Below are 20,919 nucleotides of genomic sequence, written 5' to 3'. Positions count from 1 at the left end.
GAACTCTCTAGAAGTTGTCATGATAGGAAAAAGAATTCCTCTGAGTCCAGGGTGTTCTGAGAGTTAAAAATATTCATATTGAAATATTATCACACATCTATATGCTGCTGAAGTTTTTAAAATGCTAACAATTTGCCATATAGGTTTCAGACTTCTCTGTATATTTTTTAATTCTTAAAACAAATATCTAAATGAATAGTTAAATACCTAAAGCCACACTCCCATCTCTTCCCCAGCATTCACTCCTCAGGCTTACCCACCACTGTGAAGATAGCATATCTCATGCTCGGGCATGTTTTTTTGTATCTCTCCTATGTATGTATAAATCCATAAGAATAACAGCCTACATAAACAGTATTCCACTACATTCATCCTTTCCTAACTTCCTTTTTCCCCTTGACCTTAAGTTTATAGATTTACACATATTGACACAAAAACATCTAGTTCATTTATATCTCGATTTGAGTTGACCTTACAACTAAAAGATAACTAGGGTTCTCACTTTTGTACTGTCCCTGCTACAATCAATGTCTTTGTATTTGTCTTCTGGGGCACATTTCTTCTTTTGCTCATGTGTATGAGTTCTTCAAGAGATAGCCACTAAGAAATGCTGTTGTCAAGTTGAAAGATGTTCTTAAACACTAATAAATATGCCCAATTGCCCTCCCGAGTAGTGGTGCCAATTTACACTTTCAAAGTAGAAGTGTCTCATTTCCCTACATTCTCCTCATTGCATGATATGGTAGACTGAATAACAGCCTTCCAAAGATGCCCACATTCAATTCCCTGAAACCTGTGAACAGGTTACCTTATAATTGCCAAGGGTACTTTGCAAATGTAGGTTTGAGATTGGGGAGATAATCCTGTGTGATCCACATGGACCCAATGTCATTCACAGGAGTCCTTTATAAATAGAGTTGAGAGAGGCAGAGAAGGAGATGTGAGGATGGAAGCAGAGATCAGAGAGAGTCAGAAATTTGAAGATGCTATGCTGCTGAACTCAAAGAGGGAGGAAGGGGCCAGGAGGCAAGGAATATAGTCTTCATCTGGAAGCTGGAAAAAGAAAGGAAGTAGATTCTCCCCTAGAATCTCCAGAAGGAACCAGCCGTGCTATACCTTCACTTCCATCTAGTAAAACTACTCTTGAGTTTCTGACCTCCTGAATTATAAAATAATACATTTGTGTTGTTTTAAGTCATAAGTTTTTGGTAATTTGTTACAGCAGCAATAAGCAACTAATACACATGATGTTCTAAGACTCGGTGTTTTGTTTATTTTTTGCCAGAATAAGGGTTGTGATGATTTGCATTTACCCACCTACTAGCGAATTTGGGCCTCTTATCATATGTATATTGGTCATTTTGGTTTTTTTCTCTGTGACTTGCCCAAACTACTTTGCTGATGATCATTTCCTTAATGATTTGAAGAAATCTCTACATCACACTTTCTCAAACTCAGCACTATTTGCATTTTGAGCCAGATAATTCTTTGTTGTGTGGGGCGATTTGTGCATTATAGGATGGTTAGCAGCATCCCTGTTGTCCTCTATCAACTAAATACTGTCCTCCTGAAATTTTGATGACCTAAATGTCTCAAGACACTGTACATTCCCCAGGGGAAAAATCACCCTTAGTTGAAAAGCACTGCTCTATATTTATCTGTGCTGAATATTTCATATGCTAATCTTTGGTCAGTTATTTTTTTCTAAGACAATGGTTTAATAAATATTTCACATTTTGAATATTACTACAGTCATTTTTATCAATCTTTCCCTTTTCAGCTTGACTTTCCTATTTTGTTTATGAGGTGTTACTCTATTGCAATGGTCCTCACACTTTAACATACATAACAGCTACTTGGAGGGCTGTTAAAACAAAGATGGGTGGATGCTACCTCTAGAGTTACTCTGGATGGGGCCCAAGAAATTGCATTTCTTTTTTTTTTTTTAAGATTTTATTTATGTATTTGAGAGAGAGAATGAGAGAGAGAGAGAGAGCACAAGAGGGGGGAGGGTCAGAGGGAGAAGCAGACTCCCGGCTGAGCAGGGAGCCCTATGTGGGACTCAATCGTGGGACTCAATCCTGGGACTCCAGGATCATGACCTGAGCTGAAAGCAGTCACTTAACTGAATGAGACACTCAGGAGCCCCGAAGAAATTGCATTTCTAACAGATTTCCTGAGGATGCTGATATTGCTGGTCTGGGGACCACACTTTGATAAGATCATCCATGAGAAAAGATTTTTTTAATTATTTCATAGCTTTGTTTTTTCACATGTAGGTCCTGAATTTATCTTGATTTTCTTATTGTGCATGGTGGTAGGTAGCTTTCAGGTTTTAACTTCTTGTCCTCCATATGGATAGGCAGTTGCATGGCACCGTTCACAAGCTGTCAATTCCTTTTTACTATACTATGGTAGATTTTAAATTATGAGCATATATATTTAAAATAATCTTTTTATTTTAAAATAATTTAGAAAACTTGTGAAGATAATATGGATAGTGCTTATGTAACGCATGCCCAGTTTCCCTTATTGTTAGCATCTTATATTCACAGGGAATCTTTTTCACAATTACTGAACCAATATTGATAGTATTATTAACTAAAGTCCATACGGTATTCATATTTTCTTATTTTCTACTTAATGTCCTTTTTCTGTTCTGGGATCCCATCCAGAATATCATATCACATTTAATTGTCATGTCTCAGACTTCTCTCAGCTATGACAATTCCTCAGACTTTTCTTGTTTTTGATGAACTGGACAGTTTTGAGGAATATTAGACAGGTATTTTGTAGCATGGCCTTCATTTGGGATTTATCCAATGTTTTCCTTATGACTGGACCTGAGTTATGGAGTTTTGAAGGAAGACTATAGAGGTAAAGTGTCTTTCTCATCCCATGTTCCCAAGGGCATATGGTAATCACTACTTATGTTCACCTTGATCACCTGTCAGTGGTAGTGTTTGTCAGATTTCTCCACTGTAAAGTTGCTCTTTTTTTTCTACTTTCCACACTGTACTCTTTAGAAGAAAGTTGTTATGCGTAACCTACACTTAAGAAGGAGGGAGTTACACCTGTACCTTTGTTTAAGAACTGCTAAGTTACTGAAAAGGTGATTAGATCAATGAGCTAATACAGACAGTAAAGTGCCTTTACGGAATCTAGATGGCCACTAGCACACTAGCAACATGGTGTAGTGAAGAGAACATAATATTTGGGGGCCATACACATCCAGGTTTGAATCCAGAGAAGTTTTTGAGACTCAGTTGGCTCATTCTTTAAGGGTAGTCATAGAGTCTACCCTTTTAGGTTCATGGTATGTTAAAGACAAATAATTTTGAAAGCCTGCAACATAATTTGAAGCCCCTAAATGGGAATTACTATATTACTATTGTTTTATAGAGAGATAAACATGAATGAAAAGTCATTCTCTAGGTTCTTAGCCACTGTGTTTGAGATTACATATTATTCTGCTGGTGGCTACAAAGAACAGCTTTCATGGCAGTCTGCTTGGCATGTGTCAAAGTATATAGAAGGAGAAACAAATCTCCACTTAACAACTTTTCTTCTAGCCAAAAATAGATGTTCTCTGGCCTGGCCACTGCTTTGTCTCTTACCTATTTTTTTTTTCAAGAAAGAAGTGAAATTTATTTATTTATTTATTTATTTATTTATTTATTTATTTATTTTATGTTTTCCTTCTTTTTTTTTAATGATTTTTTATTATATTATGTTAGTCACCATACAGTACATCCCCGGTTTCCGATGTAAGGCTCGATGATTCATTAGTTGTGTATAACACCCAGTGCACCATGCAATACGTGCCCTCCTTACTACCCATCACCGGTCTATCCCATTCCCCCACCCCCCTCCCCTCTGAAGTCCTCAGTTTGTTTCTCATAGTCCATAGTCTCTCATGTTTCATTCCCCCTTCTGACTACCCCCCTTTTCTTTATCCCTTTCTTCCCCTACCGATCATCCTAGTTCTTATGTTCCATAGATGAGAGAAATCATATGATAGTTGTCTTTCTCTGCTTGACTTATTTCACTTAGCATTATCTCCTCCAGTGCCGTCCATGTTGTAGCAAATGTTGAGAACTCGTTCTTTCTGATAGCTGAGTAATATTCCATTGTATATATGGACCACAACTTCTTAATCCAGTCATCTGTTGAAGGGCATCTCGGCTCCTTCCACGATTTAGCTATTGTGGACATTGCTGCTATGAACATTGGGGTGCATATGGCCCTTCTCTTCACTACGTCTGTATCTTTGGGGTAAATACCCAGTAGTGCAATGGCTGGATCATAGGGTAGCTCAATTTTTAACTTTTTGAGGGAACTCCACACTGTTTTCCAGAGTGGCTGTACCAACTTGCATTCCCACCAACAATGTAGGAGGGATCCCCTTTCTCCACATCCTCTCCAACAATTGTTGTTTCTTGCCTTGTCTATTTTTGCCATTCTAACTGGCGTAAGGTAGTATCTCAGTGTGGTTTTGATTTGAATTTCCCTGATGGCTAATGATTTGAACATTTTTTCATGTGTCTGTTAGCCATTTGTATGTCTTCATTGGAAAAGTGTCTGTTCATATCTTCTGCCCATTTTTTGATTTGTTTATTTGTTTCTCGTGTATTGAGTTTGAGAAGTTCTTTGTAGATCTTGGATACCAGTCCTTTATCTGTAGTGTCATTTGCAAATATATTCTCCCATTCCGTGGGCTGCCTCTTAGTTTTTCTGACTGTTTCCTTGGATGTGCAGAAACTTTTAATCTTGATGAAGTCCCATAAATTCATTTTATCTTTTGTTTCTCTTGCCTTTGGGGATGTGTCATGAAAAAGGTTGCTTTGGCCAATGTCGTAGAGGTTGTTGCCATTGTTCTCCTCTAGAATTTTGATGGATTCCTGTCTCACATCGAGGTCTTTCATCCATTTGGAGTTTATTTTTGTGTATGGTGTGAGATAGTGGTCAAGTTTCATTCTCTTGCATGTAGCTGTCCAATTTTCCCAGCACCATTTATTGAAGAGACTGTCTTTTTCCCACCGGATGTTTTTTCCTGCTTTATCAAATATTAGTTGCCCAAAGTGTCTCTTACCTATTTTGAATCATAACCTCTTGCTCAGCATGAAATTCTGCACCTACTCTGTACTCCAGTTCAATCATCAGGAGCTGGAAACAAAAGAGGTGATTTCCAGATGTGCTAAAAGAAATCTGGCTGTATTGGGACCCAAGGTTTTATCTATCAGCCTCACCACAATCAAGCCAGACAGCAATCCTGATCTGCTAATGGTGGTTTCACTCGAATAGCTTCCTAGGGCCTCTATCAAAATGAGCAGAGTGTGCATAAGTCTAGCTGTCCAAATTAAAACTGAATCTTGGCATGAATTGTCTTTAATGTTAATGTGAAGCAAAAGGAGAGGAAGAGGGGATAGCTTAAAAGAACCTTGACAATATCTATTTTGAAAATATCACATAAAAATGCAGGTCCAAAAAAACATGCACATGTATTGAGCTGTTACTGAGTATTCACAATGAACAGACATTGAGCCTCCAGTAAATTCAGGACCCTATGCCAAAGATGTGGAGAGTACACACTCTTTGCTAATGACAAGGGCCCCATATGTCTACACTCAGGGAAAACAATGGAAAGAAGTTCTCCCTCTACTGATTATTGCAATTTCACATGCTATTGTGAAAGTTGCACCTTGCACTTGTATTCTCTAGCCAGGAAGACATATGGGATTAAAATCCACCCTGTACTTGTCAACTAATCAAGACACTCAAACTCATGGCCGAGTCTGCCCAGAGTAAGAGAAACTTTTTTCTAATTCTCAAAAAGATCCATACCTGCCAAATCAGGTAACTATTTCATTTATTACCTCATTCACTCATCAATATTTATTATATCTCATGTATCATCATTGAACTAGGCACTGGTGATAGAAACATGAACAAAACCCCTTCCCTGCTCTTGATGAACTAACACACTCATGCCCAGGAAGCTCAGGAGAAGAGACAACCTGCTCCTTGAGAAGCTCCTTCATTTAAAGTGTCCCATTCACCATGTCTCTTCATTAGAGATTCTCACTTACTGCTGTATTGACTCAACCAAATAAATAATTGAAAATACAGAAAAAAGGTGCATGACAAAATTCCCTTACTATATAGTTCTTTATAGGGTATGGAGCAAGTTCTCCCAATTGCCCTTTTGATCCTCACAATTATCAGTAGGGAAGCCAGGATGGGTATCAACAACACATCTGGTGATGGCTGATGCTCTGAAAATCACCAAAGGCTCTAGAGGTAGTAAGGCTAAAAATGACCAATGCACATGCTACTTGGAAAATTTGTAAATGTAATGGTTTTACATTTTGATATCACTATCTTGTCATATTCTCAAATGGTTGAGTAAAGATTGTCTCCCAGGTAAAAAGAACCTCAACACAACAACCAAAATAAAATGCTTTTTTCTGACATCACAGAAATACAAAGGATTATAAGAGAACATTATGGAAAATTATATGCCAGCAAACTGGACAAAGTGGAAGAAACGAATAAATTCCTAGAAATATATCACCTTCCTGGTGTACCTGGGTGGCTCGGCCATTAAGTGTCTGCCTTCAGCTCAGGTCATGATCCCAGGGACCTGGGATTGAGCCCCGCATTGGGCTTCCTGCTTGGTGGGAAGCCTGCTTCTCCCTCTCCCACTCCCCTTGCTTGTGTTCCCTCTCTCACTGTCTCTCTCTGTCAAATAAATAAATAAAATCTTAAAAAAAAAAAAAGAAAAGAAATATATCACCTTCCAAAACTGAATCAGGAAGAAATAGAAAATTTAAACAAACTGATTACTAGCAATGAAATTGAATCAGTAATCAAAAAACTCCCAACAAACAAAAGTCCAGGACCAAATGGCTTCACAGGTGAATTCTACCAAATATTTAAAGAAGCATTAATACCTGTTCTTCTCAAACTATCCCCAAAAAATAGGAAAGGAAGGAAAACTTCCAAATTCATTCAATGAAGGCAGATTTACCCTGATACCAAAACCAGAGAAAGACGCTCACAAAAAAAGAAAGCTATGGGCCAATATCTCTGATGAACATAGATGCAAATAACCTCAACAAAATATTAGCAAACTGAATCCAACAATACATTTAAAAAATCATTCACCACAAGGTAGTGGGATTTATTGCAGGGATGTAAGTGTGGTTCAATATTTGCAAATCAATCAACATAATTCAACACATTAACAAGATAAAGGATAAAAGCCATATGATCATCTCAATAGATGCAGGAAAAGCATCTGACAGTACAACATCCATTCATGATAAAACTCAACAAAGTAGATTTAAAGGGAACATACCTCTGTATAATAAAGGCTGTATAGCTGTGACAAACCTACAGCTAACATCATATTCAATAGTGAAAAACTGAGAGAAGATCAGGAATTAGACAAGGATACCCACTCTCACCACTTTTATTCAACATAGTAACAAAAGTCCTAGCCACAGCAATCAGACAAGAAAAAGAAATAAAAGGCATCCAAACTGGTAAGGAAGTAGTTAAAACTGTCACTATTTACAGATGGTATAATACTATATATAGAAAAATCCTAAAGACTAGACAAAAAAACTACTAGAACTGATAATGAATTCAATAAAGTCACAGAACACAAAATTAATATACAGAAATTTGTTGCATTTCTATGCACTAACAATGAAATAGCAGAAAGAGAAAATAAGAAAACAACCCTAGTTATAACTGCACCAAAAAAAAAAAAGAATGAAAGAAAAAAATGTAGGAATAAACATAACCAAGGAAGTGAAAAACCTGTGCTCCAAAAGCTATAAAACACTGGTGAAAGATATTGAAGATGACACAAACAAATGAAAAGATACTACACGCTCATGGTTTGGAAGAACCAATATTGTTAAAATGTCCATATTACCCAAAGTAATCTACAGGTTTAATGCAATACCTATTGAAATACCAACAACACTTTACACAGAACTAAAACAAATAATCCTAAAATTTATATGGAACCACAAAAGACCCCAAATAACCACAGCAGTCTTGAGAAAGAAGAGCAAAGCTGCTGGTACCACAATACCAGGTATACTACAGTATACTACCAGTATAGTGCAGTATACTACAAAGCTGTAATAATCAAAGAAGTATGGTACCAACATGAAAATAGACACATAGATCAATAGAACAGGATAAAAGTCCCAGAAATTAACCCACATTTATATGGTCAATTAATCTATTACAAGGAGGCCGGAATATACAATGGGGAAAAACTCTTCAACAAATAGTGCTGGGAAAACTGGACCGCTACACACAAAAGAATGAAACTGAACCACTTTCTTTTTTTTTTAAAGATTTTATTTTTATATATTTGAGAGAGAGAGAGAGCACAAGTTAGGGGAGAGGCAGAGGGAAAAGCAGACTCCCTGCTTAGCAGGGAGCCCAACACGAGGCTCGATTCAGAACCATGTGATCATGACCTGAGCCAAAGGCAGACACTTAATAGACTGAGCCACCCAGGTTCCCTGAAACTGAACAACTTTCTTACACCATATACAAAAATAAACTCAAAATTGGTTAAACCGACCTAAATGTGAGGCCCTGAAACCATAAAACTCCTAAAAGAAAACATAGGCAGTAATCTCTCTGATATTGGCCACAGAAAAATTTTTTCTAGCTATGTCTCCTCAGGCAAGAGAAACGAAAGCAAAATTAAACTATTAACGCTATACCAAAATTAAAGCCTTTTGCACAGTGAAGGAAACCATTAACGAAATGATGAGGAAACCTACTGAATAGGAAAAGATACTTGCAAACAATATATATATTATTATTTGATGATGATATACATTTGATAAAGATATATAAAATATATCAAGAACTTATACAATTCAACACCAAAAAAAAATCTGATTAAAAAATGAGCAGAGAACCTGAAGAGACATTTTTCCAAGGAAGACATACAGATGGCCAAGAGACACATGAAAAGATGCTCAACATCAGTCATCATCAGAGCAATGCAAATCAAAACTACAGTGAGATATCATCTTACACCTAACAGAATGGCTAAAAAAAGAACCCTCATGCACTGTTGGTGAGAATGCAAGCTGGTGCAGCCACTATGGAAAAGAGTATGCAGGTTCCTCAAATAATTAAAAGCAGAAATACCATATGATCCAATAGTTCCACTATTGGGTATTTACCCAAAGGAAACAAAAATGCTAATTCAAAAAGATATACACACCCTATGTTTTTGCAGCTTTACAACAGTCAAGATATGGTAGCAAACCAAATGTCCATTGATAGGTGATTGGATAAAGAAGATGTGATCACACACACACACACACACACACACACACACACACACTAAAAAGAATGAAATCTTGCCATTTGGATGGGCCTGGAGGGTATAATGCTAAGTGAAGTAAGTCAGACAGAGGAAGACAAATACCATATGATTTCACTCACATGTGAAATTTAAGAAACAAAACAAAGGAAAAAAGAGATATACAAAAAAAAACCCAGACTCTTAAAGATAGAAAACAAACTGGTGGTTGCCAGAGGAGAGGGGAGGGGGGATGAGTGAAATAAATAAATGAGAAAAAATGCTCTTTGACATCCCTACATAACTTAGCCAAGTAAATATGTATTTTATACAGGTAATAAACATGATAATTCTAAATTTTTAATCTTTTCTTCTCATGAGGGAAGGTAACACTGGTCTGAAAATTACAAAGCGACTCTTCCAAATGAAATAATCCACCGTTATCAACTCCTAATCTAGCTGATGGCAGCAGGTGACATGCTTTGCAGTGACCTTGTGTTCCCAGAATGTGTTAGCACACCTGTGGCAGGATTCAGTACTGACACTCTCAGTGACACTTCCTGCCAGCTCTAGGTTCTGTTTCTCCAATTACACAGAGGAGTTTTCCAAGTCTAATCAGTCTTGAACATGAATTTGAAAGGAGACTAGTCCTCAGTGATCAGGCCAGCTCTTCACCTTTTTCTCCAGCTGGCCACATCATCCCACCAATGCCACCAGATTCATCTTCTCAGTGCTTGATGAAAAGTTTTCATATTTACTCTCAAAGCCTCAGTGATTGCCAATCACCTAGAGATAAAGATCAAACTCCTAACCTTGGAATTTAAGACTTCTACAATGTGATCGCACCTTTTTTTCAATCCACTACTCCCCTTTGCATATACATAATTACTCTCCTATACATGAAATTCAGTTGTATAAAGCCATGCTAATAGAAATGTATCCACTTTAAATATTCTCTTCCTCCTTTCCCATAATTGCATGTACAAATTCTACGTGTTGTACCTAAATGCCACTTTATTAAGCCTTCCACTGATTCTCTCTGGCTGGGAATAATTACTTACATCTCTGAAGTTTAATGTTCCAAGTGTCACCTTCTTAAAGACCCTTTTCTTTTAACCCTGGAATGTCTACTTCAGAACATAAGCTTTCTGAGAGCAGAGGCTCTGACAGTCCATCCCTCTTTACTCTCTTGCAATATTACCTGATATTTACTAATTTCTCACAATAAATCAATAAATACAGTCACAGCAACTCTATAGTCTGCTTTATTCCTCATTTGAACAGAAGTATTTTCTTTCTAGGGTCCCAAGGGCAGTAGAATTTATCTAGCACTCCCTGTTATTACTAATTCCATTCCCCAGTGGTAAACCATTCGAGTGAGCAATTTCTCTAAAAGTACACAACAGGCCATCTGAGGGTTAGGGAGATGCATTTCCTTGGCAGCTGTCAGGAAGGTACATTGTAGATTGAATTAGGAAAGCAAGAACCTTGCTAAGAAAATATTCACATATTTTGCTTAAACAAATCGGTACATTTCATTGTATTTTCTGTCATAAAAATGTTTTATTTTGTGATTTGCATATTAAATTAGGGCTCTATTTGTATATTACAAAGTAAGGAAAAAATATACTGATAAACAACTGCTCTGTCATGGGTAAGTACATCAGGCAAAGTGGGCTAGATGCATGAAAACAGGTGGTGCATGTGACAGGTGGGTATGGGGATGCTTCAGTGGAGAACCAACTTCTGGCTCCTCACCCAAATAGGATAGATGTATAACACCCATTGCCAAAGACCAATCAAAGATAGAAGAGCCCAGAAATCAAAGCTCCTGGGGCAGTGAAACAGAGTTTCAGATAAATAAGAATTGTGGGAACACATAATTCTAGTTATGAGGGGATCTGGGTGTTTACTACCTCTCCAATCCAAAATGTGACTTGGTCACCATGAATCATATTATTTGTACATGTGTGCAACCCTCACTTACTCTGCCAAAGTTCTGCAGTTTGTCATCTATGAAGTATAGAGCAGACTCAGCCACCCTTGGAAAAATTGTATTTTCTTTTTTTTATAATAATATTTTTTATTATATTATGTTAGTCACCATACAGTACATCCCTGGTTTTTGATGTAAAGTTCCATGATTCATTAGTTGCATATAACACCCAGTGCACCAAGAAATGCGTGCCCTCCCCACCACCCATCACCAGCCTATCCCATTCCCCATCCCTCTCCCCTATGAAGCCCTCAGTTTGTTTCTCAGAGTCCATAGTCTCTCATGCTTCATTTCCCCCTTCTGATTACCCCCCCTTTCTTTATCCCTTTCTTCTCCTACCAATCTTCCTAGTTCTTATGTTCCATAGATGAGAGAAGCCATATGATAATTGTCTTTCTCTGCTTGACTTATTTCACTTAGCATTATTTCCTCCAGTGCATCCATGTTGCAGCAAATGTTGAGAAATCGTTCTTTTTGATAGCTGAGTAATATTCCACTGTATATATGGACCACATCTTCTTAATCCAGTCTATTGAATTGCAACCCAAGAAAGCTTAAAAATTCTCCCTGGTACTTTACTCCCATCTCTTCTCATCTGAAGAAATGTCATTTCAATGAAGAATACATGCTTATTGTTTCTTTTACTTTTTAGTGGTCTGAGATTACTTTTCCCGGAACATCTGCTATCTAACAATCATTTTGCAAAGTAGATTGTTTTGCCACCGTTACACAGATGAAAACAGCTCAGAGAGCCTATTGTGTAGCTCAGGGACCCACATGTGGTAATTGGCATAGCTACCACCTGAGCGTGGGTAGACTTGTATAGTTCTCTTGACTAAGCTTGCTTCATTACAGGGATGCCTCTGTACTGACTGGCTAGCCCTGAAGAGCCTACTTCTTGCAGATGAAATACTCACCGATCAGACTTTTCAGGTAGGGTTGCCAGATTTAGCAAATAAAAATACAGGATAATTAATGATTAACTTTTTAGTATAAGTATGTCCTGAGAAATATTTGTAGACTATATTTTATCTGGCAAGACTACTTTAAGGAGGACCTTTATTATACATAAAGTACCTTATGTACTGTATTCCCAGGAGACATGTTGGATCTCCATTTTAGGTGGAGCTATATGGAAACTAGAGCTGCATGCATTTACTCATAGCAAATGTACTCCTTAAGGGGAATGATCATATCTAATTTCTGAATCCCCAGTCAGCACTCCGCAGGAAACTTTATACATAGAAGTATTCAATAAATATATATTTAACAAATCTCCTAAAGTTAAGATAGACTTAGCCTCATTTATATGTTGTGGCAAAAATCACTTATAAGTATGCTTAGACCAATAAAATAGCATATTAGAAGTAGATACAAAATAAAATAGAAATAAAAATCAAAGAAAAAGAAATGAAATGAAAATGAATTTGGAACATGAATACAAAAACCTGAAATGAAATGAAAATGAATTTGGAACATGAATACAAAAACCTGAACTATGAAGACGTTTGTTGTATATAGCAACACAGAAACATCTAGTTCTACCACAACTTCTAAGCATCTTGTCTGTTTCCAAACATAGGAATATTACTTGTTTTGAGTAGCATGTATCCCAATGCCTCCTCCTTTTCCAGCCTCTGAACAGGTTCAGGGATAAGCCTGACCTAGGAAGAAACCTCAGAAGCCTGATCCCTGAGGTGACTCAGCCTCACCTCTGGCTGATAGACGTTGTATGTACGTTGTATGTACAGTGGGCATTGTATCCTGGTGTTGACCATAGCAAGCACTCATGGTGTCCTAAGTGAGACATGTGGACTTATTCTCAGCAGCCCCATTAAGGACTGGATCCTGTCTTGACCCCAATGGGTAGTGCCTAGCTCCCTGCTCCACACATCCATGTTTCAGTTGCCAACCTGAAATGTTATCACGATGCCTTGTTCTGTAATCTCTATGTTCTTATGCTGGTTATTAGCCAAGATGTTTTGTCACCCACTTTGGGTACCAGTCTTTTAGTACACAGTAAGTTTGCTCCATCTATATCTGTTTAATCCTTTTTACCATTTTTGTACATATATCCCCTTTAATGTTCTTTTGCTTCCAACAGCAGGTACCCATTTCATGAAGGACTGTCCTCAAGATTTTGTAGGTCCACTTGCCCACACCAAAGAAAGCCAGAGTGCCGATGAATTTATATTTCCCTTATCTTGGGCAATCTACCAGGTAAACCTGATCTGCCATTTCCTGGGGTGTGATTTCCTTGTGTTATGACTTGCTTGTGGTCTAGCTTACATTCCAGAATTACTCTGTGGAATCAGGCTAAGACTACCCTTTGTAAGTCAGACATTACTTGCTTTCCTTCCCTCCCTGCTCCCCCACAACCTTACTGGTTTCCTCTAGAAGCACTTCCTTAATGAATTACTTGTACATGAATACTTTCTTACGCTCTTCTTCTAGATAATCCAACTTAAGGCACCTTACTTCCTCCATACTTGGACTGTCACTTATTACCTTCTTGGCATGGAGTAGGATAAGCCTAGAGTCCCCTGGCATTGACCCTCTCAAGCAGACATGTTTAGTTACAAATCAAGGTTATTTCCATGCTGCTGCAGGGATTTGGCAAGCTAATCCATAGCTTGGCTCTTCTCTTTTAACAGGAAATGCAATGGGCCTTGCATGGTCACACTAATCTCCATGCAAGCAGTGAGCTCTTCCTCATTAGGAATGCTGAGCTTTTCACCAAATGTTATTAGTATTGGAGGTGTGCCATTGACTCTGCTATTTGAAATTTGTTCTTGGGAGATTGATTTACTACTGGTCATTCTACTGCTATATATTCATAAGATATTTGAATTTTCTTGTTACTCCCTTTAAAATTCCCAGGACACTCAGGGAAAGAAAGGAGTTAGCTGTCCTGACAATGGGTTTGATTCCCAAAGAATTGTAACACTTTAATATTCACAAATAGTTATGCCCTGTGGCAGTCGAGTTATGAAATGGAGGGCTTAGAGGAACAAGGGTTCCCATCAGAAGCAAGAAAAGGGGGATGCAAAAATCAAGACTTGTTCAAGGCCACCCAAGGAAGGAGTGACAAGGCAAAGAAGAAAGGTATCTCAAAGCCATGTGACATTCAGCTAAGCAAAATTTCCTTATGGATTTAATGCTTATTTGTGCAAGTGTCACCTCTCTCTAAATCTTCCCCCAAATGGAAATAAGATCAATTCTTCCCTCTTCTGAGTTCCCACAACAGACTGCTGGAGCAGTTGGGAGCAATGATTGCAAGAGATACAGTTTCCAATGTTAATCTGAGTCCCCTGAGGGCTAGTACTCCCTAATCTTATTTCTCGTGTCAAAACAGAATGAACAATTCTTATAGTGATGGTCTAAAATGTATACATTGAATAAAACATAATAAAGTGCTATCCTTGTCATCAGTATATTACAGACCAAGGAAGGAATGGGAACAATGAAAGAGATGAAATAATTTAGTCTAAAGGACGCTTGAAGAATAGAATGTTCTCCCTTTATGCTTTCTCTCCTTTCTCTTCATGCATTTAGACACATCCACATTGGAAAAGGAATATGGTGCCAAAAAGGTTATGGCACTCCCAAGCATCACTGTAATATGATAATTTATCATAGTTAAATCACTCTTTCAGTGTATATTTCACTGCATGAGAAAACTGCTTACTTTTTCACAGAGAAATGGCTTTTATGGACAACTCATGGTAAATGGTACAAATGGCTGTCCATCTCAGCATACCTCTGGGCATAATGGGATAATTATATGTGAAAGAGAACAACCAGGTAGGGCAAGAATGCATGCCCACTAACATGCTTATGTATGCTAAGGATGGGCCCAGGATCATGGGGAAAGAGAAGCAAGAGAGACAGACAGAAAGTAGCATCAAAAACATGTCCACCCATGAAAAAAGTTGCTGTGGCCGTTGTCAAAGAAGTTGCAGCCTATGTTCTCCTCTATGATTCTGATGGATTCCTGTCTCACATCGAGGTCTTTCATCCATTTGGAGTTTTTCTTTGTGTATGGTGTGAGAGAGTGGTCAAGTTTCATTCTTCTGCATGTAGCTGTCCAATTTTCCCAGCCCCATTTATTGAAGAGACTGTCTTTTTTCCACTGGATGTTTTTTTCCTGCTTTGTCAAAGATTAGTTGCCCAAGGAGCCAAGGGTCCATTTCTGGGTTCTCTATTCTGTTCCATTGGTCTATGTGTCTGTTTTTGTGCCAGTACCATGCTGTCTTTGTGATCACAGCTTTGTAGTATAGCTTGAAATCGGCAATGTGATGCCCCCAGCTTAGTTTTTCCTTTTCAACAATTCCTTGGAGATTCGGGGCCTTTTCTGGTTCCACACAAATGTAAGGGCTGTTTGTTCCAGTTCTTTGAAAAATGTCATTGGTAATTTGATCAGGATAGCATTGAAAGTGTAGATTGCTCTGGGTAGCATAGACATTTTAACTATGTTAATTCTTCCAATCCATGAGCATGGAATATTTTTCCATCTTTTTGTGTCTTCTTCAATGTCTTTCAATAGTGATTTGTAGTTTCTAGAATATAGATCCTTTATATCTCTGGTTAAGTTAATTTTGAGATAATATGATTTTTGGTGCTATTGTAAATGGAATGGATTCCCTAATTTCTCTTTCTTCAGTCTCATTGTTCATGCACTGAAATGCGACTGACTTCTGAGCATTGATTTTGCATTGGACTTTTTTCATGACACATCTCCAAAGGTAAGAGAAACAAAATAAAAAATGAACTTGTGGGACTTCATCAAGATAAAAAGCTTCTGCATAGCCAAGGAAACAGTCCAAAAAACTAAGAGGCAGCCCACGGAATGGGAGAAGATATTTGCAAATGACACTACAGATAAAAGACTGGTATCCAAGATCTACAAAGAACTTCTCAAATTCAATACACAAGAAACAAATAATCAAATAAAAAAATGGGCAGAAGATATGAACAGACACTTTTCCAATGAAGACATACAAACGGCTAACAGACATATGAAAAAATGTTCAAAATCATTAGCCATCAGGGAAATTCAAATCAAAACCACATTAAGATACCACCTTACACCAGTTAGAATGGCAAAAATTGACAAGGCAAGAAAGAACAAATGTTGGAGAGGATGTGGAGAAAGGGGATCCCTCTTACACTGTTGGTGGGAATGCAAGTATGTACAGCTAATTTGGAAAAAGTGTGGAGGTCCCTTAAACAGAGCTACCCTATGATCCAGCAATTGCACTACTGGGCATTTACCCCAAAGATACAGACATAATGAAGAGAAGGGCCATATGCACCCCAATGTTCATAGCAGCATTGTCCACAATAGCTAAATCATGGATGGAGCCGAGATGCCCTTCAACAGATGACTGGATTAAGAAGATGTGGTTCACATATACAATGGAATGTTACTCAGCTATCAAAAAGAACGATTTCTCAGCATTTGCTGCAACATGGACGGCACTGGAGGAGATAATGCTAAGCGAAATAAGTCAAGCAGAGAAAGACAATTATCATATGGTTTCACTCATTTATGGAACATAAGAAGTAGGAAGATCGGTAGGAGAAGAAAGGGAAGTAGAAAGCGGTGGGTAAACAGAAGGGGGAATGAAGCATGACAGACTGTGGACTCTGAGAAACAAACTGAGGGCTTCAGAGGGGAGGGGGGTGGGAGAATGGGTTAGGCCAGTGATGAGTATTAAGGAGGGCACGTATTGCATGGTGCACTGGGTGTTATATGCAAGTAATGAATCATGGAACTCTACATCAAAAACTAGGGATGTAGTGTATGGTGACTAACCTAATAAAAAATTATTATTAAAAAAATAAAATAACATAAATGAGATAAAAATAAAAAAAATAAAAAATAAAAAAAATGTACACCCAAATGGATGACTCTATAGACATAATGCTGAGCGAAAGAAGCAGACACAAAAGAGTGTATTGCATTTTTTCATTTGTGCAAAGTAGAAAAGCAGACAAAGTTAACCTGTTTGATGTCAGGATAACAGTTGCCCTTTTATGGTAAATATAAGGAATGGAAGGGATAAGTCTTTGTTTTGATGATATTCTGTTTATTGATCTGGGTTCTGGTTGCATGGATTTGTTGTTTGTGAAATTTCAGCCTGTTATAAACCAATGGGCACCTTTTTATATGTATACAAGTCTTCAGTAAAAAAGAAAAATGCAAGACTACCAAAATACCATCAACAGAGCTGGCACAAACAATCCTAAACTTTGTAAGGAACCAGAAAAGACCCTGAATCTCCAGGGGAATGTTGAAAAAGAAAACCAAAGCTGGGGGCATCATGATGCCTGACTTTAAGCTATAATGCAAAGCTGTGATCATCAAGACAGCATGGTATTGGCACAAAACAGACACAAAGATGAGTGGAACAGAATGGAGATCCCAGAAATTGACCCTCAACCTTATGGTCAACTAATCTTTAACAAATCAGGAAAGAATATCCAAAGGAAAAAAGTCTCTTCAGTAAGTCGTGCTGGGAAAATTGGGCAGCCACATGCAGAAGAATGAAACTAGACCATTCTCTTACACCATACACAAAGATAAACTCAAAATGTATGAAAGACCTCAATGTGAGAGAGGAATCCATCAAAATCATAGAGGACAACATAGGCAGTAACCACTTTGACATCGACCACAGCAACTTCCTTCAAGATACATCTCTAAAGGCAAGGGAAACAAGAGCAAAAATGAACTTTTGGGATTTCATCAAGAAAAAATCTTTTGCACAGCAAAGGAAACAGTCAAAAAACTAAGAGGCAACCCACTGAATGGGAGAAGATATTTGTAAATGACATTACAGATAAAGGGCTGGTATCCAAGATCTATAAAGAACTTCTCAAACTCAACACCCAAAAAACAAATAATCAAGTCAAGAAATAGGCAGAAGACATGAACAGACACCTCTCCAAAAAAGACATACAAATGACTAACAGACACATGAAAAGATGTTCAACATCACAAGCCACCAGTGAAATACAAATCAAAACCACAATGAGATACACCCTTACACCAGTTAGAATGGCAAAAAAAATAACAAGACAGGAAACAACAAATGTTGGCAAGGATGTGGAGAAAGGGGAACCCTCTTACACTGTTGGTGGGAATGCAAGCTGGTACAGCCACTCTGGAAAACAGTATGGAGGTTTCCCAAGATGTTAAAAATAGAGCTAACCTATGATCCAGCAATTGCACTACTAGGCATTTACCCCAAAGATACAGATGTAGTGAAAAGAAGGGGTATATGCACCCCAATGTCCACAATAGCCAAACTGTGGAAGGAGCTGAGTTGTCCTTCAATAGATGAATGGATAAAGAAGATGTGGTTTATATATACAATGGAATATTACTCAGCTATCAGAAAGGATGAATATCTACCATTTTCATAGACGTGGATGGAACTGGAGCAGATTATGCTGAGTGAAATAAGTTAAGCAGAAAGAGACAATTATCATATGGTTTCACTCATATGTGGAACATAAGGAATACTGTGGAAGACCGTAGGGGAAGGGAGGGAAATCTGAATGAGAAGAAATCCGAGAGGGAGAAAAACCATGAAAGACTCTGGACTCTTGGAAACAAACTTAGGGTTACAGAGGGAGGGAGGGGGATGGGGTAGCCAGGTGATGGGTATTAGGGAAGTCATGTGTTGTGATGAGCACTGGGTGTTATATGCAACTAATGAATCATTGAACACTACATCAAAAACTAATAATGTACTATATGTTGGCTAACTGAACATAATAAAAAAATAGATATATAAATAAATAAATAACAAATAAATAAATTATAGTTAAAAAAATTTTTTTAAATGGAAGACTACCGTTGACTGCTGGTTAAGAGAAGTTCCTTTCCTTCTCTTGGGCCAGCTATTTTTTCCTTTTCAAATTTCAGAATGTTATAGAGAATCATTATCCAAATGAAGGGCTTTCAAAGAGTTCATGGTTGAAACTCACTTTGAAGCTCATGGGGTTGCCTACTGGAGAAAAGGCCCAGCAAAACCTCTTTTCCTCTTCTGACTCTCCCTGCAGGAATACAGATTATTAATTGAGATAACAATGGGGCAGAACCTAATGCCCTGGAAGGAAAGGCCACTGGAGAATCACTGTGCTATGCTGGAAATTTCTGATGATCCCTTCTTATTAATGAGTTTTCTTGAACTGCTCTTCCTCACAATACAGTTGTAAAAGCCAGGCTCTATTCTGGTATATCTCATCAAATCTAAGATGTGCCTCCCCCCATGTACATATATGGATATAAAGAGAAATAACCATGGTTTTCTGGATCTTTCTTAGCCTGAACCCTGCAGTCTAATATGTCATTCAGTTTTATGCTTTGATTCGTATTCTTCTTTATATGTCCCTAACTCCTGACTCTAATCACTCTCCCAATACAAAGCTTTTCTATCTAGGTCTTATTCTGTTCCCTGGCAACCTGGGTTCATTAATTTTCATCTTCTTCCCCTTGGTCAAGCCCTCCAGATACTACATAACCCGCTTCTTAGACCCTCACTACCTCCATCTTGAAATGCTCCCATAGGTTGCTGGAGAATCTTTGAATTACCTTCTCAGTAGGTCTCTGTGTTCACCTGCTTGGTGTGCCATTACAGAATGCCTCACATTGGGTGGCATTTCATCACACGTCTGGAGGCTAGAAGTCCGAGATCGAGGTGCCATCATGGTTGGGTTTTGGTGAGGAATCCCTTCCTGGCTCATAGATGGCCACCTTCTGGCTGTGTCCGCACATGGCATTTTCTCTGTGCATGTGTAGAGAAACAGAATGCTCTAGGGCCTCTTCCTCTTCTTGAAAGGATATTAGTCCTATCAGTAGGGTTCCAGCTTATGACTTCATTTAACCTTAATTATCTCCCTAATAGCCCTATCTCCAGATAAACTCACACCAAGGGTTAGAGCTTCAAATATGAATTTGAGGAGGACATATTCAGTCCATAAAAGCAGTATCATCTCTCTTTTTTTTTAATTTTTCTTTAAAATATTTGGAGTCATATGCTCCATTATAGTGTGATTTTTTTTTCTACTTGGAAAAAATCATTTTGGAGGGCACAAGGTTATTAACCTTGGAGCAATTAATGAGATTTAAACTCAGCATAACCTTAGAAGTGTGTTTATAATAATATTATCAATTTTGAAATAATAATACATCAGTGATTCTATCATTAGCTGCCAAACTTCCTACTAATCCAACTTTCTATAGTTACATCCTCATATACATATGTCCAAGCTCATGGTATGAAGAGGGTTTCAGTTATTCTTTGCTCTTCTTCCAGCTGCGCACAGGGGCAAGGTAAGTGAAGATGCTCTCAAGAGGGTGGCAGTAATGGAAGATTGGCACAGGCAGATGCCTGGGTAACTGCTTTGTCTGAAAACAACTGACCGAACCTTAGCCCATGAGGACTGTTCTGTGCCTGATTTTAGGGAACACTGTGCCGCTTCCAGTGAACCTTCACCATGGAGTCAAAGGACAGCCAGATGCCCTTGGCTCAGCTTATGAGGAGATGCATGTACTGTATCC

The sequence above is a fragment of the Ursus maritimus genome, unplaced genomic scaffold (assembly GCF_017311325.1).
Source record: "Ursus maritimus isolate PB19 unplaced genomic scaffold, ASM1731132v1 scaffold_20, whole genome shotgun sequence".
Taxonomy (NCBI): domain Eukaryota; kingdom Metazoa; phylum Chordata; class Mammalia; order Carnivora; family Ursidae; genus Ursus; species Ursus maritimus.
The sequence above is the reverse complement of the archived record's forward strand: the minus strand, read 5'-3'. Positions refer to the sequence as shown.